The following is a 24,244-nucleotide window of genomic DNA, read 5'->3' as shown; positions in this document are numbered from 1 at the left end:
TTCTCGCATCAACAAAAACCACAGTGATGCTTTGACTTGTGGACAGTGTTACTTGTCCACAACAACAAATGTTACTGTATAAAAGGGATCAATTGTCTATTTTGTCTACAACTAGATTATAAAAATGGATGCTTGGCAGTTTACAAAAACGTGGTGGAACTAAACCTATACAACAAGAACATGGATCTGTGCTTGTTAGTCTAGTTCACAAGCAAACGTTGTAATGTTAAATGTTACAATTAAAAATGACTAAATGACTCATCACATTATTTTCTGTCCATTATATTTTAGTCTATTTGAAACTGCTAGTGAAAGTGAAAACAACAACTGCCCACTGTCTAAGATGAGCGAGTTAACATTTAATAAATATTTTGACTAAATAAAACCAAAAAAGCCTCAAATTAAATAGTTGAAATGCACATTTCTATGCTTGTTTTCCTACATTCCCCATGTGTGAAAAGCAAAATCTGGAAAATGTCCGAACCCAATCTTTGAAAATGTCTTAACGGACATATCTTATCTTGTTTATTGCTTTAAAAAAACGTCTTAGCCAGTAACCTTTCGAGTTGGTTGCATAATCTGCTTGTTCTTCATCTTCCTCTTATTTGTTTGTCACATGATCTAATCATGTGAATTTCTGCTTTACATGTAACTGTTAGATCTTTGAGTTCTGGTCATTAACAATGACCTGGCTGATCCCTGAGGCTGCTGTTTAAGCTTAATGTATGTATCTGTGGGGTTTACACTCCCAGTGGACCTGATATGACACAAGCTAATCTGATATGGGTTAACTACGACACAACAAGCAACAATATAGTGTGACAGCAGGAGATAGTAAGTTTTTACAGTTTTGTTGATATTAAGCACCTTATCAATGTAGATGTCATGTGTTACCAGCTCTAAATGTCTCCCTGCCCTGTCTTTTCGATTTGTACCCCTCTACAGCAAAAACTCAGGATAATATATACTTCTATTTCCCTGATTTACTGTACCAGCTGCCTGTAAGTACCTTTCAAATGCAGTGTTTGTGTCTCTCTTTCCTGAAACACTACCTCATTCCAATAAGTTTGTGCACCAGACACCAGTAAAAAGGTAAATATGACTGTGCATCTGAGTGTATTTACTGTAAGATATCAGATAAAGAGACAAGAACAGACACCAGCTGACAAAATATTGTGCGGCTGTGTGTGTGTGTGGATCTGAAGGGTTAGGGGTGAGATGCATAGCCGCAGGTTCGACAGGACCTCGTGGCCTCACCCTGTGATAGATATGCTAATGCCCTCCATTCACTCCACTTCACTCCCTTTTCCCCCAATTAAAGCAAACGCCAGTGAAACTGTAATTAAGCTGTGTCCAGGCAAAAGACTGCCTGCTGCTTTTAATGAAGCCCCATTGATTCTCCCTTTATTTGCTGTTGGTCTCCCTATAACATCCGCAGACCTGAAATAAATGGAAGTTAAAAGTGCAGCTCTTCCCATCCACGTTGTACATTGTACTGGACTGTTTAATTAAAAAAACGATTGCTGTAAGCACATACAGCATTAAGGATAGTATCATGTGTATGTGTGTGTGTGTAAGTCAGCATTGCTCATGCGGCTGCAAATCACGACCCACAGCTGCTCCGTGGACTAATGAGCAGATCTACCGTCTCCCTCTCTCAAGTCTGAAAGGGTGCGAGCTATACAAGTTTCCAAACAAAAGCAACGCAGACTCTCTTATTTGTGAAACAGAGATGACCTTGCGTAATCAATATAGTACAATTTAAAAAAAGGCTCAAACCAATTAGCCAGATTGAGCCATTGCTGTAGGCAAAATTGGCCTGATTGGAAGTCCAATATGAGCACAATTAAAGAGAAAAGGTTTGGTCAGGCGGAAGGATGGAGTCAAACTGTCAATTGACTGGACAGCTGGAGATACTCTGTAGCCACTGCCGAGCCGAACATCCCATGAATGAACCAAGATTACAGCATATTGGTGACTGAAGGTTTTGCTGCTGTTGATTGCAATGTTGATGATATAAAACAATTAAAGCTGTAAAACTAGAAGCTTTAACTCTGTTGCAGTTCAAACGCACATAAAATTATGTAGTGCGTCTTTAGCATTATCTCATTATATCATTCTCAATATATAGTTAGGTTATAGCCACAGAAATCTTGGTATAGGATATTGTCTGGATTCATAAAATAAAACAAGTATAAAATCTTCAAGCAGTATGAATTATTTTAGTTACTGATTTTAAACATTACATTTTTGCTGTGTTGGCAGCCATGCAACCTTAGATTTGGGGACTTTTAAGACGCGTTTCTTGTTTATTGACGGGAAATTCAGTTACATTAATTATTCTCATTAGTGATTCATTTCTCTAATCTTAATCTGCAGATCTTGTTTGCTGCGCACAACAACCAGAGTGAAAAAAATACTTCCTGACAGACAATCAACTTCTTTGATTTCATTATAGCCTACAAAGTTTTTATTAACTTAAAACCATTGAACTTAATTGTACTTTAACTTGAATGATTATGAGTTGGTCTTTTCTGTATTCTGTCTCCTATTCAGGACTGCCTTCTAGAACAACAGCGAACCGCTGGTAAATTTATATTAGTAGCATTCTGTGACCTTAACTAAGCAGATATTATACTAACAATGACAACGGTCCTCTAACATTAACAAAGAACTTAGTACTTTATACTAACCAAGTTGTTTTTGTGACTAAACATGACCTCAACATGTACATGTGTTATTACAAACTGTGTATTTCATCCTAAGAACTTGATGAAGACAATCCAAAATAAGAGACCTGATCTATCACGGCACAGCTCATAACCTTAGAGAGACTCACTGAAACCTTTTAAAGTACAGCTGCAAGCAAATCACTTTAAAATCCAAATACCACTCTTAATTTCTTCATATTCTTCTCTGCTTGGAGAGAAGTAAAGAAGTGGAGGACCCATGCAGAGAGTGCTTTCACTATTCTTGTTCTATTCTCTTTTATTATACAGTTAACTGGCACGTTAACGAGGCCAATATTAAAAACACATTTCTCAATACCCCAGCCTGTGTCAAGTATTGTAATGGGTATCACGTCAGAATTGAAGGTACATTAGTTTAAATATTGTGCAGACGCTTCTTGCTTGTGCCTCCTATGTCTGAAACGTACCCCCACAAACGAATATCCCCCTCAAATGGATTAATAGGAAGATTTGATAAAAAGCTATTATGAGTAATCAAACAACAAAGACAGCAGGAAAAAACTCATTGGTGCATCAAGCTTAATGGTTTTCCACCTTGGGCACAGAGTAATTCAAACAAATACATTGTGCTCCTATTGAGTACATTTTGTCTCTCTCACCACACAAAATGGTTCCAGCTTCTTTTTTTAAAATTGAGAAAACAAAGCTGCACAAAGGAGCAGAAACATTTTAAAACCCTGCATCATATCTACAGAAGACACGATTGAAAAGCTCTCCTCTCCCCTCATTCAGCCCCTTGTCTCCCCCCTCTCATTCTAAGATTACATTTTCATTCAGCATTTTCCAACTAAAACAATCTCTGTCCACACAAGTGTTTAGCCTTCGTATCAGTTTTAATCCCCGTCCATACTAACACGGCTGAAAAGCCATATCACGTAATCACTCACTGGGCATGAGTGTGCTGGTGTAGACAGGGAGAGTTTGGTTATTAGCTGCAGAAAGAGCGAGGCAACAAACGAGAAGCAGCAATGGTGATAAGTAAGAGCAGGGATTTCTTTTCTGGGACCAACAACGAGGTGGAAATGTTTCTGTAAGTAACAATAAGGCGGCCATGTTTGGCAGAAAATAGCCACGTTACTTTCTAGCTGATGCTAATGCCGTTTTTTTTTCTTCTGGAGGGGGTGCTGTTATAGGAGCCTGACGAGTCAGCAAAGGCTATGTAGTGAGCAAAAAGACCCAATCAGCAAGCGGTTGCAAGTGTTCTAAAACTCAATCCGTAACAGAGTTAATGCATTTTCAATTGAAAATGTCATAGTGTGAATGTAGCCCGAGAAATCATCCTTGTGGTACTTTAATTATAAGTAATGTACATGCCTATTTCTTCACAACACTAAACGAATCTGGTCAGTATGAAGAATGTCAAAGATAAGTAACATTTACAAGCATAATCCAAATACAAACCTCTGGAGACAGATGTGAAATGCATCTTCAATAACAAGAGGCTGATAATGCACTTCCCTCTCCCCCCCTCCACCCCCTCCGCTGTTTTCCTCCTTCCCTTCTTCACATCCCCCCTAACACATCTTCCGATAAATTAACTGCTTTTTAGTTTGCAGCTCCGGTCCCCATTAATCCATACGGGGAGAAGTGTAGTCAAGTTACACTAAAGAGAAGAGAACTGGTACATTTTAGCGATGCAATTAGGGCCCATTAGTCTTGGCTTTAATTAGAAGGCTGGAGCGTTGATATTTCAAGTGCTGGTTTGTGCTGGTGTTGTGTTTCCCCGCAGCGACGCTCGTCTCCGTCCTGCAGTCGGAGCCTGTCTGGCGCGTGTACCACTTTCTGCTTTTTTAGTGCTGTTTCTATTCTGAACCTGCTACACACCGCTAAGTTCTGACTTTTCAACTGGGGGGTCATCTTTGAAAAACAGAGAGATAACTTGTCTGATGAAAGGAGAAGACAGGGAAAACCTAAGGGGAAAAGATGATTAAACAGGAGGGGGCATTGGAGGAAATAAGACGTGTTAATGCGCCAGAAGGGAAAACAAAAACAAATGCAGGAGACGAGAAAAAAACGTGGACAAGAGACGAGTGAGTTAAAACCCGAAGCCTCAAAGTCAAATTGATCTGCTTGAGGTGCCACATTTAATTGTTAGCCAACAGACAGACATGACATCTTAGCTGCGCTGCTCTCTCCTCGGCCACATTAGCCGACCGCACCGCTTCATGTTCACAGAGTGGAGGCAGACTGTCTGGAGGAGGAGCAACTCTCACCATCCCTCCATCCTCCTTCCTGACTCATCACCACTCCTCTGACTCCACAACCCACAACAGCAAAGGTCACTCACTGCAGACCAGATTCACTGGGCAGCACTGACACCTTTCTCTCGGTTTATACGGCAAGCTGTCAAATTCACGTATAAAGATGTAAAAATCTTACTGTGGCAAAGAGAGAAATGCATGTAGCTGCTACTCCTCCACTGTGTAGCGTCTAAATTAAAACATCGACCAGGTTTTTGCCTCTCTGGCCTTTACCTCCCACCACTCCACTTGTTCACTTTGCCGGGAACAGTTTATTAAAAACAACTGAGCTCATTACGGCCAATTAAGGCATGATTCATCTGTCTAGATAAACAAGCGGTGGCATGGCATTAATATGATAAGTAGTCTGTTTAGACTGCAACATGCACACGTTTACACACACGCACGCAAACACATACACACACACACACACAGACAAATTAAAACAGATAGTTGTAACTCAGAAGGGACTGAGGTGATCGCATGGTATATTTAATATCTAAGATCAGTTTTGTCATAATTGAGACTAAAACCTTTTTTTAAGGCAAAAAGGTGATATGTTCTAAAATAGCCTGATATCACAAATGCATATGGGCTGATATACAAAGCAAAGTAACATATAAAGCATCATTGTCCTATAATACCAGCTATCACTCTCTTGCTACGTAATTACCTTCAATATGTTTTTTTCAAATTATCATTATGCATGAGCTCAAATGTACAAATGCCCTTAACATCAAATAGTAAATGCAGCAACCATAGCAACCACAGAAAACTTAATATTCATATATTACAACACATTTTTGTACTTGTGGTAAGTGTGGCTGCTTTATTTTACTAAAGAGGTATCCTTGAATATAGTTAATTCACCAATTAATATTAATTATGTTAATTAATATTAATTTACTGCAGTTAGCCTACTTCTTTGTTATTAATTAACCACAACATTAATCTCTTTAAACTCTACTTATTCAGTTCTAGTTATTATCGGCGGGGTTACGTTAGGTTTATGTTGTTAGTGGTCCATTGTAAGAATAATGTACAATTCATGTAACATACAGAACTCCAGTGTCAGGCCCATTACACTTTGACGACTCAGCGTGAAAATCAAATACAGATTAATTCACCAGTTTTGCATGTTCTTACATTTTTTGGGAAGCTGTTAATGCACCATAAAGTGCTAAGCTGTCCTTACAAAGCTGTATTGTATACGACGTCTCATTCACACTGCAGAACCTGTTCCTGCTCAAGGATCCAACTGTAACTCAAGTTATTAGATCCTGCACTCAGACAAGAAATCTGTAACCTTTCTGGATTACAACATACCCTTGACACTTCCCTATCGCCCCATCAAAAGCTAACTACTTTCCGATAGTGGTTTTATCTTTCCTCTGAATATGTTGTACAATCTAATCAGACTTGCACTGGTGGCCCAGCAGCCTCCAGCTACAGACTGTCAGCCGGTTCACGGGTCTGTCGCAGCCTTCATGCTGACAGGCCGAGACGAGCCCCCAGGGGGATGAGGAAACCCAAACAACAAGAATCTATGGTGTCTTGGTGTCTGTGTGTGTGTGTATATATGAGAGTGCGTGTGTGTGTGTTTTTGAAGAGGGGAAAAAAAAAAGGCTAATCACGATGACAGAGAAACTACTGAGGAACATCGGAACATTGTTGATAAGTTGTTGCTGTCAGTTATGAATATGTTCTCACCATCAAAGTTTCCACTGACAGCAACACAGGAAATGCCATCGTTTCATTAGCCAGCGGAAGTGTAAAAACAAGAAATACGTCAGAGTCGGGAACATGACTGGATCCATTTTTTCAGCCGGGGATTCTTTGGCAGCTCGGAGGGAGGCAGAGACCAGAGCTCCTTCATGTCTCTGTCTGTTTACAGGGCAAGCAAATCAAAGATGTGTCTCATTTCAGAGGCTGTAAAAGTGCGCCTGGGGATGGATCAAGTGTCTCTCATGCATCCAATCCTCCCCGAGCAGCCTCTACTTACAGGCTACTAATCCATGTATCCTCCAAATGAACAGCGCAAACAAGCAGTATAATTAAGTGTTCTCTAGAATAAAGTGCGCTATCTGTCGACGTATCCTTAAAAATGTCTTTCCCAGTCATCACAGCTGGGATGGTCTGACACTACATGTCGGAAGAGGGTTGTCTTAATAAAATCTTAACACTTGTTTTGATTTCTCAACCAACAACATTGAATATTATAAATTCATAATCGATTTAAAGCTTTTTGTTTACTAGCTGTAACATTTTTAACTTTTCATATATGACTTTATCACATGCAGCCCTATTAGTGTTTCCAACACATCATAGCGATGGGCTTTTCCCCCTCATGCTATAGGAAAAGAAGAAAATCAATTGAGGTTTTCAGTTGAGTTTTCCGTTGCAATATTTTGTTTCTTGTGGCGTATTTGTTTCCTGAGTGGTCACAAGTAAAGCCCATCTAATCGAAACATCAATTTATTATCTGAAAGTGCTTGTTTGAAAGAGGAAAAAAAAAAAAGAAGCCATTTTTTTTTTTTTTACTGGAAGTTTCACAGCCTCACATCCGCTGCGGCATTCCTCCAACAAGCAGCATGAAATGAAATATGACTTAATGTTTTCAATGCACTTTCAGTCATCAAAGTTTGAGGGGATTTCATCTCTGCCGCGGTAAGTGAAGGAGCCTTTAGCTTGTCTCTAGCTGACTGATTTAAAGTCACGGAACGGACGTGTTGGCTGACTGAAGGAGACAGAAGCAGTCCAGGCCTGTCGTCTAGGGGTGGGGGGGTATGTCTCCTGACATTCATCCTTTCTGGTTTGTATTCCAGCCCTCCACCCAAAGATGCCAGGTTGTGAACAGCAGCATGGACAGGACCCATTACGACCAAACGGCCTCCATTTACAAATATTTTTTTGTAAATACTATATCAAGTTCTTAACACAGCAGCTCCCCAGGGCCATGCAAAGAGCCCAGTGAGAGTATGGGTGGATGTCAGACTTGGGCCCTGTATCGAACCACAAGCATCTGGAGGCTGGAGGTGTATGTCCCATGTTCATGAGGACACAGGCCCCCCATGGGTAATGTCCTGGGGGATCCTCCTGCCTTCTGCTGCTTTGAGAGATTAAGAGACATGGGCAATGTCTCGTCACCACCCAACACACTGAGAGACACACACACACACACACCTACAGCCACATGAACACAGGCATATACACACACACACAACTCGTGGCCGCACTATCTCTCCTTTCCTCCCCCCTCTCAGTACATGGACACACATGGTGTCACACACACTGATACACAGTCACACACACTCTGCCACACACAGCCCCCCCTCCTGATTAGCTCATAATGGACGACTGATGTCCCCAGGACCCTCAGGACCTCCCTGGGGAGCTCTCCAACTCTGACCCCCATCTCCACCCTGCACTCCACCTTCTTAAAACACACTAAATAATCTTTCATTTGACAGGGACTTGAATGAAATTCAGCTTAGAGCTGCATCATTTGCCCTGGACAATAGAATATTGATAAATAAATCATTGTCGTGTTAGATTCTTTTTTCTCAAAGACAAGAAGGAAGGAGACGCAGGCTGTTACAGATAATGTGATTATTTTGAAAGTTATTATTTCATTCTGTTCCACAATTAGTTTGTTGCTGCTTCCTTTTGCATTCATTGACAATGACATTGGCAAAGTTTGGTACATTTCAAGCTGTTAATGTGATTTTGTCATGCATGATGCCAAAGGTTTGGAAGTCTACATCACAAGTATTCATGTGTGACTGGTCCTCTGCAACCATGGAGACAATATCTGGCATATTCATCAGAGCGGGCGATTAATAACCTCACTCTAAAATAAAATAAAAACAAGGATCCTACACAGGTGCCTATTAAATCAGCGAGCATGGCTGGATGGCAGCTTTTAGATGCAACATTTACATGTAATTACGGCATCTTCTTATATAATTAAGTGCATCCAGTTAACAAGCATCTTGCTAACGGGCCACATTGCTTTTCCAAACGAGTGGCGGCTAGCCCAGAATGCTGAGTGAGTGAGTAATTAGAGCTCAACATGCCGGTGTTAATGGAAGTGATCTAAAAAAAAAAATAAAAAAAAAAGTCAGCACCAGAGAGAGAGAGGGAGGGAAGGAAGGAAGGAGACAGAGAAGGAAACTTCAGGGGCTGTATGAAATCTATGAGTGGGTGTAGTTATTGAATATTTGGTTTGATGACCCCCAAATTATGGCACTAGTGAAATTAATATCACTCAACGTGAAGCTGCATTTTTGCAATCAAGTTGTTGTACGCTGAACCGACCTGCAGTGGCTGAGCAAACACGCTGAACCTTCACACTTAACATCACCAACTGCAACACAAACAAATAGACTTCATAGTCTACATGATGTCTCTAGCTAAAATCACTGTGTTGAAAATAAAAAGAATAGAATAATCATCTAAAACATCATTACTGAGTGATTATCAACGTGACAGTTCAACAACTTAAATATACAAACTCTGGTAAAGATTGTGGTTTCACTTACTTAGTAATAAACATTTTGATGATGTTAGAAATCATATTCTGGCATTAACTATCCTTAAAAAGACATTTTCTGTTAAAAATCTGTTGTGTATAAATGTATTTTTATAATTTTGTCATTTCAAAATATTTAAGAATTTAAGTAACTTTATTAATAATAATAAAAAAAACAAAAAAAATCAATGCTATGCTGCAGAGTGTCAATTACCCGTGTGCAAAAAAGCCATATTTTACATGACCTGTTTTGGTGGTACCGCCATTCAAAGCCATTCAGAGTGACAAGTGTATGTGTTTTACTGATGTTAGCGCCTGTACAGTGACACCGAGGTCCGCCCTCAGTTCAACCAAACACATCTCTTTGATACCATACAGCACAGCCATGAGCTCATCCAGCCCGAGGATATGGGGCGACAAGAGAGTGAACTTTGTCATACTCTGCTCTGCAATATCACTTACCTATATGTCTGGGAGTGTAACGCATAGATATATTTGATCCCGGGTGTATTTCTAATCAAAAACTAAATGATACAGGTACATACAGAGTTGAAGAAAAAAATGAAGATGGGTATAAGATGGGTATAGGGCTGTGGATGCATGATAAAGCTCTATTTTGCCTATATTCTAGAATTAATTGGTAGTTAAGACGAACAACGTCATTATAGAGGCTTTCTGCAGGTTTCAACAAGTTCAATTTAAGAAGTTTTAAGGTCTTTTTAAGACCAAAATAATGAATGAAATTCATGACCAATGTCAACTACGACAAATATGAAGGAATATCAGAGTCCTAGAATTACTTCCACTTACCCATAATCAAAGGTGAAGTAGCCGAGCAGAGAATAACCCTGGAAACATGACTTTATCTTGCAAACTACAGGCAAAGACAGATAGGTATCCATATTTCTTTCCACAACCAAGCTGAGCAGTATCACTTATCAATTCCATCTTGGTCTTGTTTGTATTTTTATTTGAAGTATGCTGATAAAATAGTCTTTACAAACTATGCATGCTGCAAGAACATTTCTCTTTAAAAAGACATGAGGGAAGTAGCACTAAATTACCATTAATTACCTTAATGTAACATATTTGAGTTTAAAATGTTTGACTTTCAAGACCCCAAACTAATAAAACCAATGTCATCAATATTTATAAACATCTATGTATGTAAGATTCTTGGCCTTCCAAAATCCTAAGAAATCAAGCACTCTCTCTCTAGTTCTTAGCCTGCAGCTCGACATCACAACAATGGATAACAGCCTTCACATATCATGTCAAACCACAATCCTTTCAGCGCTCCCCCAACTCTGTCAACCCCCCTCACAACCCCAGCTCATAACCTCCTAATTCCACACATAAAACCCTCGAACACCCTTTAAGGCAACACATTTAAGAGTTCCCAGTTTTAACCCTCTATACGTCGAGATCTTCACTGAATGGCGGCTAAAATTCCTCAAACAGCGACAATCGCAGCAGCTTATAGCGAAATTATGATACAAACTATGCAGCAAGTGAGTAAGAAATATCAGGTCCCTTTGTCCCGGCACGTCTATTGAGTTCAATAAACACTTATGCACTCTAAAGGACTCAAGCTAAAGGAGGGACAATGGCTCCGCTCAGAACTCGACACCAGACCTTTAACAATACAAAAAATACTGTATCCTCCAAAGGCTAATTGATGCTACTCGCCTTTTGAGAAGTCAGAGGTAGGCAGACGTAATAGTAAAGAATACACACACTGCTTTTGATGGCCAGTAACCTGAGTAACTGGACTACAAAGAGGGAGAGACAACAAGAATGCTCCGTTTTTGGTTGCTTATCACCAAAGCCATGATCACTTGTGTTTTCAGGGCAACATAAGTGTAATTTGAATAGGGGCAGACTTTAAAAGGGGAATCGCCACAGCGCACTCAGAGGGTTTGGAAGCGTCGGCCACTGGCCTGTGAGCATATTGGTTATTGATATTCTCCCCTTGTGTCACACACACACACACACACACACTGAATCTGGCCTCTGAACACAACGGCTGAAAAAGCCCTCAAAGCCCGGGTGAAACAAATACATTTGCACTTTTTTCTTTGGCAGCCTGAGCTGGCAGGTGAAATTGGTGGCTGTGCAGCCTGACAACTTGGCTGCAGTGCCATCTACTGGTGACAGACTCTGGAAGCAGGAGGTGGATGGAAACAACAGCAGAGGCGGCAAAATAATTCACAGTTAAACTGAACTAGTTTCAGATTTTATGTCACATCTGTGTCTTTTATTCTCATAGTCAACCTGCATAAAAATGTTCTTGTTCAAAAGCAAAATAATTTTTCCAAAGCTAGACTGTAAGTTTAGAGTAGTGTGGGAAGGACCACATCTCACCCCCACACAACTATGCTTCATATGCTGAATAGTGCATGTGCCATCCGGGACTAAAAGCGGGGGTTGGGTGCCGTGGAGACAGGAGAGTGACAAAAGGATATAAACTTTGACTTAACTGCGAGCCAGCCCTCCAGGGAATCAGGGAAGTTTAAACTTCACCAGACCACAAGACACGGAGAACTGCAACACAAAAGCACTATTTAAAAAGGCCTTTCACTGCGGATGACAAGTCTAATTGGGGCTGGTGATGCACCTGGCAGTAAAAAAGTAGTCCTTCAACGATGTGACAGCGCCACAGACACAATTCATGCTCTGTGCATGCATAATAAAACCTGTATCACTCTATATGGGATGAATGTGAGGAAAAATAAAGACTATTCATATATTCATACATTTCTTGTGGTAAACAAATTGAAATCTTCATTGCTTTGAGTTTGATCATTTTATATGCAGTTTTTTTACTTCAGTATCTTTATCATCCCCCAGTTTAAAAAGGCTCAAGAGTTTTCCTCACTGCGTGCTAGGATCTGCAATACATCACCAACCACCACAATGAAATGGGACGTTAAGGCTTACGATGACATCATGCAGCAAGCCTCGAGGACAAATATAGATCATGTTTATCTTTAACAGATGATTCATTTGTGACATGGTAAAGAGATCTCCGCTGACTGCTAAGGAAACTGTCTGTGCGTTCTCGTGGCCGACAGCTGTTGGATGTTGTGTCACCTCCGTCTCTGCAAAAGTTAAAAAAATAAAAAGTAAAACACTAAATAGATGTTTGTGCATGTTCTGTCGCGGGTTGTTGGCGAGCCAAAATTGCACATTGATTAACAATTAAACAACCGAGCTGAGAAGAGAGATTATTATGAGACTTAAAGTACAAAAATAGATGAGGGACAAAAACAAAAGGCATAATGCAATCTTTCTTACAGTTCAGGTTTTTTTTCTATCTTGCCTCCCTCCTCATCCCCCAAACCCTTGGGAAGCAGCACTCCAAGGTCTTTCATTTGAGCTTGTATTATGCCCCTGTATCTCTGCTCATTTTTCATCCGCATTGCATTAAGTATTGATATTGATTTCTTGTAAATGCTGGTGAAATGGATGGCTCGCACTTTTTTGTGTTATTGTTCTACAGCACTTGTAGGTAATTTATTATGGCTGAGGGTCCGGTGAGGCCTCCCAGTTCTCTGTCCCTCCTCCTGATGGAGCATGCCAGACTGACTAACAAAATACACCCATGCACTGAAAAGGCCACTCGCGAGGAGAATGAAGCATGAAGAAACCGGGTATGCACGCGGGTACCAACGCACACGTGCATGCACGGCTGTATCACCGTCTCTCTCAACATCCCTCACATTCATGGACCTCCTTAAACTAGCGCACATGAAAAAAGTCCCTCGGAAAACACACAGCAATAAACTGAAAACGCTAACTCTACCGGCATTTCTCAATCTTAGCATGAGAGTTGCAGTAGGCATCTATTTTATTTCTCCTTTCCTCCTACTTTTGAATATTATTCTTTTTAGTGCTGTAGCAGCACTTGTACTGAAATCCATTCCCAGTTTTGTGACAAAGCGTGGCCTTCTTGACAAACTGGAGTGGTTTACTTGCATTGTCATCCGGCCCAATTTCTTTTCCCTGCTGCCGCGGCCCCAGCAGTCTATTTGCATTTCAATAGCCTCTCTGTCTGCCTCTATATTGCCTGATATTATGCCTGCCTTGTATGAATTCGAATTCAATGTCTGCATCTGCTGTTCCACTACCAAACAGTCCTCGTAAGAGGTGAAACAAATGAAATAAGGCTTGCAAGCAAAAGACACTGATAGTGTGTGATGATGTAAAACAAGACAAACACATTATGGGGGCCTGTATATGGATTCCCTTTAATAAAAAATCTGTTAACATGCATGTTCTAGTGCACGAGAACAACCTTACAGCAAGGCGATTGCAATTTCCATTATTTTTAAAAAGAAGTATTATTACCTGCAGGCCTATCAATAAGTATGCGCTCACAAGAGAGTAGAAGAGGGCGCTGCGGTAAAACTGATACGTCCCGTTTACTAACTGTCACCATAATACCAGCACTTGGCCACAAACGCTGGCTGGTGCCACCGTGTCGGACACCGAGGGTCACATGACCCACACCAGAGTCCCAGAGAGGTCTGTCAGGTTTTCCAGGATGCCCTCCTCTCTGGCTGACTCTCTCTCTCTTGCTCTCTCTCTCTCTCTCTCTCTCTTACAGGGTGGGATATATGGCATGTCAGAAGGCCACAGGCAGTTACTGTTAAAGCCAGGAGGATTTACCGGAATTTCTGCTTTTAAAAGATATAAAGCATCAGCGTCTGATTAATCTCTGTTCATGGGATATTGGAGAGAGGATGTAAAGGGGGATATCTGTTGAACTGCACATCCTGTGCTTCCTGTGGCAAATTGTGTTTTAGATTTCACCTTGGGACCACAGTGCTGCACCCAATCCCTTTCTCCAAGATGTTTTGTTGCATTCTGATAATACCCTGACTTTTTGTGATGTTTAGATAAGAGCAGAAACTGGTTCATTTTTAGATACAGACATAACAGCATGTCTCCACCCCTCCTCTTAACGATAACCTCTGCCAAATGTAGCTTCTGTTCAGAAACAATTAATACCAACCAGTGTTCGGGTGCACAGGCAGGCTAACAGCTGTGTTTGGGCCACTTGTTGTGCCTCCAGCACGGATAATTACAGCAATCCAAAAGCAGAGCAGCCGCTCGGGGAGTTTAATAATGTACAAGTAGTCGCTATCTCACTCACTCACTGACGTGTAATTTAGATCAATCAAAAAATATGGCATGGCTATGAAACCAGTGCCTTTGATAATAGTTGGCAGGTAGCAGTCACCCCATGTTGTCGAAGCATCTGATATAAAAGGCTTCATTCCGCCTTCCATCAAGGGGCCTGGTGTGCTAGGATCTGTAACCCAGGCAACAGATACATAAAGCATTATGGGACTTGATTTAATTTGTCTAAATGGGAGCTGGAGTATCTTGGTTCTCAGTTCGAATGTCCCTGTTAACCACCACTACAATGTAATGGGCTCCTCAACTTGGAGCTGCTGATTGTGTCCTGCTGGTATAGAAGCTTTTTGACTATATCCTGTTTTCTGTGTGTGTGTGTGTGTGTGTGTGTGTGTGTGTGTGTGTGTGTGTGTGTGTGTGTGTGTGTGTGTGTGTGTGTGTGTGTGTGTGTGTGTGTGTGTATGTATGTGTGTGTGTGTGTGTGTGTGTGTGTGTGTATGCATGTATGTGTGTGTGTGTATACATGCAAGCATTTTACGTGCATGTGGCTATATTCGTGGCTGTGTAAACACAAACAATTTAAACAAAAACATAATTGAGGAAATTATTAAACTTAAATCTCGGTCAAATGTGGCACTGGGCAACGAAAACACATCTTTCAGAAAACAGTGTCTTTCATAAATGTGCTATAAACGATCCTGGAAGTGCTTTGTTTCCTTGAAGTTCCCACCATCCGCCTTCTGAATATTTTGGGGTCAGTAATTTAACTGGAGGCTAAAGCTTTATTCAGCATTATTAAGCTTTCTATGTATTTGAAAGCCATGAGAGTCATCACAGGTCAGGCTTTGTTCTGAGGAATAAACTCCCCAGCCCGATTTGGTCCATTGTGTAGTTTCATACATATGAGCTCGCCGTTTCAGCCCATTTGAAGAACTATTTGAACCAAGACAATTTAGCAGGTAATACGCGGGTATCATTTTCTACCTTTGCATGGGCCTCTCCTTGCCTCTGGCTTGTTTTAAACTATCAGAACAATTGAAGTGGGTTCCTCTCCCTGTCCTACTTCTGACATCCACTCTTTTCCCCCCTCTCTCTCTGCTTTCAACCCATGGGTCTTTGTTTTAAATGGCAATTCATCCCTGTTCGTCCGCTCAGCCACGTTAAACATCAATTTCCTCACAGAGCACACATTACGACCCAATAGAAGAAATAAAATCTCAGCCATTTATTGTGCGACTCCCCTCCTCCCTTTTCTGGCACGGCTATCCACCACTGGCACCCTCATCAAAGCAGCCCACATCCAACAACACGAGAGCAGCTACACAACAATGCCGATGCCATTCGACTTCCTCTTAAGTCGTTTTATACTCACTGCAAAACAGTAACGATTTCAAGGGCCTTTGAATTCCTCCAAGAGCCACCAGCTTTATAAAACATGCATGAGGTGTTCAGTAAACAATGCCCAATGGTCTTATTCCTTTTAAATAAAACTATTTCCATGAGATGTAAGAGAGGCTTTAATATTGCCTTAAATATTAAAAGAGAGAACTGAGCCTCATCAATTTTTCATTTATTGGGCCCGTGTGTAAGGAGTCATCAATCTCAAAAGAAATTACTGACATTTTCATTTCAAATAAAAAAGGGTACACTTTATCCAGCGGTAATAGGGATTGCCACTCTTACACAGGGAGCATTAAATGGCTTCTGGAGTGCTGAAAATGAGAAAATTTTCTTTTTTTCTTGTCTCAGAACAGATTGCGGTTTTTAACCTTGTGAAGAAAACATGCATGAAATCGCTAAATAAAATTCAACGTATTACCCGGCGAACACTCAGGCTTTTAAGGGGGGAATGCAGTTCATTACAAATCAATAATAGTCCACCTTAACAAGTGCATATTCTTGTTTTCAACAAGCCCTGACTCGCCGTGAAGTAATAGCCACCTGGTTGGTTTGCCGCTCGTTGATATTGATATGCCGTGACATAAATTCATTGTTTGATTCCATTGCTGTTATGATATATTGTTATAAATGTCTCCATCATCACAGCACCTCTCCGCCTGTTTGCCTTTAGGCTTGAAGGTTTGTAATTACTGCACAATAAACAAATGGTTTGGGTAATGGGGGAAAAAGGTCTGGGGCCTACAGGCACTGCGAGAGGATTACAGCGAGAGGAGGCCACTTTTCACCCCCCAAAAACCCCTCAACCCTGACTACAAGGCCTGTCCCATGACTCCCCACAACTCCCCCCGTGGAATCACCCTCGCTGAATTATTAATCGCAGAGCGGTGTTGATATATCATCAAATGTGTACATACACCTTAGAGGGGGGGGGGGATAAGGGTTACAGTAGGGCAGGATTTATAACAAAAGCTCGACACATGCTGCTAATTCACCTTGACAACACTGTCACTTCCTGCTCCGTGAATAATTGTGCAACAGAAGAAGAGTTTGTACGCGGCCTCACTGCCAGGCACTTCCCGACGCATGTGACTCCGGCCGTAATGGATGAATGTGTGTTTATAATTTCTGTACACAAGTCTGGTTGTCAGTCGCCCGCTCACCCTGCGTGCCGCTGTCTCATTTGCATAGGTAGATTGAGACGCCGCGAGGGTAACGAGGTCGGCCGGCGTGTTGGTGACGGAGGACACTGATGAATAGAGCTCCTTCCCCATCATGGCACCTTTGTAAATGTTTGATTAGTTTTGAATGGATTACTGTTAGATTATCGGGTTTGGGGCCCAAACCGAGACACGGCTCCTCTACTCGGAGACAGTCCCTTACGGGTGTCCCGTGACAGAGCGGCGGTGGCAGTGTGTGGAGAGGGGAGGAGGGCGGAGGCCATGTTTGTTTATGCAGAGTTGTCGACAAATTTTGATGACTTGGAATAATGGGTTTATAATAAAAATAAGGCCTGCTGAGGTTAGAGAAATCATATCAGAGGTGATACGGTCAAAAAAGACACATAAAAAAAATTGATTCTTCAATTTGCAAACTTTTATTGAGTCTAATTCCATATTTCTGGAACTATGCTTGTTCCACTGCTTCCAACATCGGCTCAGGATTCCAGGGATGTTTAATGAGTTGGTGAGAATCTTAGTCAGACAGCTATAAATTCCCTGCGGCTGCTGTAAGACGCTCTTATATTGCTTGTGTGGCAATCAGACTGGTGATTATATGGGTAATGAAACATGTGCCTCCTCCCAGCCCCTTCCATTGCCTGTCTCTTTCCATCTCTTTCCCTAACTTTTCTTTCCCTCTCTGGTTAAAGCCGGTGATGGATGCGGTGTAACTATTTGAGGGGGAGCAGTAACCCATCAGTTCCGAGGCCTATTACGCACAGTTGGATGCTGGGTAGAGGGGGTATGAGGCGTGGAACAGTGACACCGTGTATAGCGGGCTGCCTCACAGGTTTAACGTTAACCCCCCTGCCCACCCTTGACGCCCCACCCCACACCCCCATTTCCAATCCATTTGCGTGAAAACCTGTCTCGCATCTTGACGGTGCCGCTGCCACTGTGCTTCGCTCTCTCTCAATCTGTTTAGCTTCCTGTTGTGACCTTTCATACAGTCAAATATATTAGCGAGTGGTGCACTCTCATTAAAACAGTGCATTAACCAAAAGACTCTTTGGAGTCTAAATGACAGCCGAAGGAACTGAAAGCTAATAGCCGTGGGCAGTTGGGGAAACTTAACTCATGAATCAGCGCGCTAACGCTGGAGCAGCAAGCCTGGAGCGCTGTAAGCGTATGGCATAATCTCCACTGCCTCCCCCCTTCCTCTCCATCTCTCGCTCCCTCTTGCCTCCCTGATCTCCTTCATTTTCCTTTTTTCTCCCGCTCTCTCCTTTCTCCCCCTCTAACTGCTACTTATCTCTCACATTCGCCATAGCCGCTACGTTCACATTCCACTTCTCCCTGACACATTTATGCTTTTTCTCTCACTCTTTTACTCAATCTTCCTTCTCTCGTCCTGCTATCTTATTTGTTCATTTCATTCTCTGTTCATTTCATCCTGTGTCCCCCTGTTGTATTGCACTCGTTGGTGCCATCATTTCTACTTTCCGCCTCCCTGCTCGTACACTTCTTTCCCTGTGCTCCCTCTCTAACCCTTTATCCACTCTTATTGTTTTCAAAGGGGGGAGAAAAAAGAGAGAAAAAAAAAAGAGAGAAAAAAGACAGAGAGAAAGAGAGAGCATAACGAGAGAGTGGAGGGAGATGAGTAAAAGAGGAGAGACTAAAAGCTCATTACTTTCCCCCTGATGGAAGAAAATGAGTGAGGGGGCAATAATAAAGCTTGAATTTTTCAATACTGTTAAAAATGGGGCTCTGACAGCTCGCCGCCAGAACAAGGGACAGGCGCAGACAACGCATGGTGAGCCACCGAATTAGCAATACCATACATCATAAAATCTAATTAAATCAAGGAGCAGAATCAAATTAGTTTTCTGTGACTCAAACCGCCCGCCAAAAGGGCTCTATTAAATGAGCTGTAGAGGGGGAATTAAATAATTCACAGTGAGGGATTTTGCATTTATACAAAAATTGTGCACTTAATTGTCCGTGCTATATTACAGATTTGGCCTTATGTTAACAATGAGCCTAAAGCACACTTACTCGTGCGCGCTGGGCACACATTAGGGCCTACATGGTCGACAAGGCTTCAAACTAAGGGGATATTAGAGTAACCATTGGCTTGATGGCACTAGTGTGGTGGAGCACGGGGGTCTAGAGGAGGCAAAGGATATCTGATCACACTCCAATGAGCTATAACATGCAAAATGAGGGAGGGTCAAACAGTTGTTTCGATGTTAATACTAGACGAGATATTATTGATGCTTTAAGATTTGTTGTTCAATCTGATGTAGGAGTTATTAAGAAACCCACAGGTAGACCATCAGACTAAACATGTCAGATGAAGTTCTGTCAGGAAAATGGAGCACTTTTGTTGCAGCGCCGTGTGCACGCTCAACCATCCCAGCCACTCTCTTCTTCTCTTACCCACATGTTTCGTTCCCCCTTTCTTTCAATCTCTCCATCTCTGGCGCTTCCCTCCCCGGAATCAAAACAGCACAACTTTATTATAGTCGCTGTCAATACCATAATAATAAAAGCACGTAGAGGGGACAGACTACCATATTACACTTTTAACAAGAATATAGCAGATGCACATTGAGTGAATATTGAGTTTTAAAACTTGTCGGCGTGTGATTTGTGGCCCTGTCAGTCCAAATATTTTTCAATGTCGCCTCAGCAAGCCGCGGCTGTCACTTTGGCGGTCAGCTGGGACGGGGGAAGGCAAAACACAATGATCTGGCCCTTAATGGAGAACCGCTGGGACTGGCATGGAGGTGATGAAGCACTGTTTAGTTTGCGGGCTGCCATATTTCTGCTTGGGGACGCTATTATAAAACATAGTGTTATTTTGTCAGATTTCAATCATGAGCCAGGTTATTTGTCACCTGCTGTCACATTGTTGGGGCAAGTCAGACTGACGGTGAAATATGACCTGTCCCAGCACAACCCCCCACTCTGGAGAAGACCGGAGTTTGCTTTAGTCTAGAGGTAAAACTAAAGAGAACAAAATGGATCTGGTGTTTACATTTTTGTCTCATTATATTAATAAAAGGCAAAAAAAACAATAAAAAATGTTGTTTTATTTAATTCACATGACAGGGAGTTTTTATCATATTCAGACTTCTCTTTCTTTTTTTCTTCCACATTGTCCAATCGCTCTTTCATTATTTTTCTTTTGTCATATTGGATTGAGTTTTACCGTCATGGGGAGTCATTTTCTGGAGTAATCACGGGTCTCAGTGCATCTTTGTTTAGCAAGAGAGACAGTGTTAAGTATCTTCATAGAGGAAGCCCCCAGGGAGCCACGGTTTAATTTCCTCAAATATAAAGTGTTCTTCGATGGGCTTTACTGCATCTAAGACTTATTGTGCTGCCTTACAGGCTCCGTGTTCAGATAAAAACAGCGTTCATCCTTTCTTGATGCCCCATGTTGATCATGAGACAAAAAGGTGTCACAAATGCCCAGTTGGACAGAACATCCAGGAGGGGGTCAAATTCAATTTTTCAATTTTCGAGAGCATCCGTATTCTTTCTTTAATCTCTTCTCTAACATTGTGCAATTTAACAACACCTTGGTGGATATTTTGGGAAATAAAATACATTTAGTTTGAGTGCAGATAAAAATGTGGTTTAGTAAAGTTCAAGCACACAGCTCAGTGACATATGATGAAGATTACACCCAATGCACACTTACTCCTGACAGATGTCATGCAGAATACCTAACTGTATAATATGATATTTAATTTTCCCTTTCAGCGGTTACGTCTCCTGAATGTGAAACATACAGGAAAACAACAAATGGGCTCCTCGATTTGCTTATTGACATTGAAACCTGCTTTTCAGTTCACTGTACATATCAGCTACTCAGATACCCCTCAGTAGCTTAATTTCCAGATCGTATGAGTTTTATTTCTCTGTCGCCCTTGTCTCGAACGTCATGGCCTGTAACCAAACACAGAAAAGGTGTAATCCCTAATTCTTTATAAAATCAGACTTTTTATTTTATTTTTGATGAATGAACAGCCTTTATGCACTAATCCTTTAGACTGTTTATAGATGCTGTTGATACTGAACTGTCAACATCAAAATATGCAAACAGCATTTGATCCCAAACATTTCCTGCTGGTGGTTGAGAGACAGGGGTGACATTGTGTACCTTCATCACCCATCATAGTCACCGAATAAAGCTGTGTTATTGCCTCTGAAGGCGGCCTGTCTCTTTCTGCATATCTCTATTAGTAGACGTTTAACAAACCGCTTTTGTGAATTGACCAAAAATATGTAAAGCGAAACTTTTTCCTTGTTCCCTGCTTTTCGCTCCTCTTTGCAGTTTAATTCCTTCGTGCATTCATGCATAAGGTCGCTCTAACATGTGCAGTGCAGCACAAAATATGTGCACATGTGATCGGGTCCACACATAAGCAAACACACACAACAACCATTAGCTTTGGCTGACACGGTAGCCATTAGCACACTGTTTCTAGCTGTGTGCGTTCCATTCCAAAGAAAAAATCATTTACATAATGTGTGTTTTCCCCAAATGGTGTGAACAAGCGGCACTCTGTGTAGGTTTCCTGCTGGCAAATGTTTCAAACTGACCTTGGGAAACGGTCCATCCGCTAACGCTATGCCGTTACATCCATAATGGGGCTTTCACTTGTTTTTGTGTATATGTGTGTGTCAGCAAGCATGCAGATGTGAGTTTGAGAGTGTGTGTCTTTGTGTGCACACATTTACACATTCCTCTGTGTGTACAGCAGATGACTCTGTGCCAGCCGGACAGCTTTTATATGTATTAATATTAATATGTACCTGAGCTGCAGCCCATCACATCCATGCCCCCTGGTGCAGGGTGTCCAAGGGCGGCCATTATCGTCCCGTTCTGACTGTCAGTGAACCTGGAGGAAAGTAAGATAGGCACGATGACAACCGTGCCGGGGTCAAACAGTCAGGCTAATACCGCTCGAACCACCGGGAGGGTGGAGGAAACTGTAAAATGTGCTTGGAATGACATGCATCCGTTTGTACCGCAATTCCGTATGAAATGCATCCGCTCATAGGTATGGGCTTAAGGCCTGCACGTCATCTTGCATACATAAAGCCCAGAAACAGGCACACTTGCCCTTATATACACACACCAACACATAGAAGATAACCATGTATACTATGAAAAAAAAATCCCTTCATACGGATATTTATCAGGCAAGTTTAATTAAAGACTATTCCTTTCCTACGATGTTGGTGTCTTGGTCCTGAGGGCAGTATTGATGATAATGTTAACCATGTCCCATAAAATCAATCAATCAATGGAATATTAAATGTATATGTCTGGGAGGTTGTCAGTGGAGCGCTCAGGGGTGAATCTCCAATAGCCTGTCAAGGTTTATTGTCTTTTATGGGGGGATCTTCCAACGCACTGTTTCCATGAAAATACACCTGTACAGTATATCAACGAGGCTGTGACATCAGAGTTACAGACGAAAAGTGAAGAGAACCAAACACTTTCCGTCTCTTTCTCTACCCCCCCACTCCTCTCTCTTATGCACATTGACAGAAACACACCCCCTAGCACCACTACACAAAATAGATGAATTTTGCTTCAACAAAGGCAGCGTGGTAATTAAATGTAAGATAAGGCTATTCAGAATGTCCAAGACTGTGCCAGGCAAATATCCTGATCAGCTTAAAATCAACCAAGTGGGACAGAATAACAAAAATCCAAATTGGTTGGTCTAGATCAGCTTGATAGGGCTTTCAATATAATACACAACAATGGCCAAAATGAATGGGAATCAAATTACAAGAGCCGTGATATGGCATGGAGCTGCATGGGGGAATTCAAGCACAATCACTTCTCAATGTGGCTTCCAATATTGCAGCCAATCCTCGCACGATTCATATCCGATCACAAATAATGTTTATCACCCTCATATCTCTCTCCCTAATGGAAAAGGCCTAGTGTTGGGGTTTAAGGACTGCATTCATTTTTAATGAGGTCTGGGCATTGGCCAGAATGAAATGAACAGGCAGGAGAGTTTTGGGCCACAGTATAGGGAGGACTAGCAGTAAAAGGTCGATCCATTCTTTCTAATTTGACCTGGTTACGTGTGACTATAAGTTGTTTCGCTGTTTATTACAACCAAGCGACCTTCTCACGGTAATGGTACAGAGTTGTTTTGAAAAAGGGTAAATTTCTCCTGGTAGAAACTTTAAAATGGTTGCACTATCTTAAAAACACGGATTACAGCAACAAATAGCACAGTGGTGTTTTTGAGTGGTTTCAAATCCCTAACGTTGAGGTCGAAGCCTTTGGATAACCTCAGCGGTTGCTGCATGTGTTTTCCATTTCCAAAACTCTCCTCCTGTCATATATTCCATGGTTGTAAGACTTTGATATTCTGTGTGTTCATCTGATTTTCAACCAACAAAATTATTCACTTGCAGAGCTAAAGGGGGAATTTATATCAATTGAACCAAGAAATTCCCTACAGTGTTTATGAGTTCGGAAGGACCATCAAAAATCATGTAAAATAAGCTCTCATGCAGGAGACGACGCTCATATTTTATGTCTAATTCTGGAGGAGAAGATGTATTTCCTGCTTCCCCAGGAAGCATGATTGGTGTGTGACTGCGTGTCGTGACGAGATCACTTGGCGGAGGCTGAGGATAAAATGTCGCTTAGGATAATGTGATTGCCCTTAAGGTACAAGGGGGTGAATTATATTCCCTGATTTATAATCTGAAAATTAAAGACTCACTCATTTTCTAATTTAATTCCACCTTCAATGGAACAATGTTCACTCTGAGCCAAATTGGCGAATAATGTTACTAATTCAGATGCAGATGTAATTTCTATTCGGGGGGCTGCGGCGCGAAGTGATGAACGAGTCCCGGATGGATCGTTGCCACTCCTATCTCCCCGTCTCGACAATTCCCCAGCAGTTGTGATAATAACCTGAGCAATAAAGGAGAAAGAGGCAGCGCTACCCTGTTCCACTGCTCATACCC

The 24,244-nt window shown here is 41.6% G+C and overlaps 1 long non-coding RNA gene across 1 annotated transcript in view; it reads right to left on the bottom strand.

Moving 5' to 3' along the window:
• The window catches only part of LOC138413663 (uncharacterized), a 64,984-nt gene that overhangs the window by 14,479 nt on the left and 26,261 nt on the right, over positions 1-24,244 (bottom strand). The window contains exon 3 of the long non-coding RNA XR_011246076.1: positions 22,049-22,134. This is a non-coding gene — a long non-coding RNA (uncharacterized lncRNA). The remainder of the gene's footprint in view (positions 1-22,048; positions 22,135-24,244) is intronic.

Source organism: Paralichthys olivaceus, chromosome 14, assembly GCF_024713975.1.
Source record: "Paralichthys olivaceus isolate ysfri-2021 chromosome 14, ASM2471397v2, whole genome shotgun sequence".
In the NCBI taxonomy this organism is placed as follows: Eukaryota; Metazoa; Chordata; class Actinopteri; order Pleuronectiformes; family Paralichthyidae; genus Paralichthys; species Paralichthys olivaceus.
The sequence above is the reverse complement of the archived record's forward strand: the minus strand, read 5'-3'. Positions and strand labels throughout refer to the sequence as shown.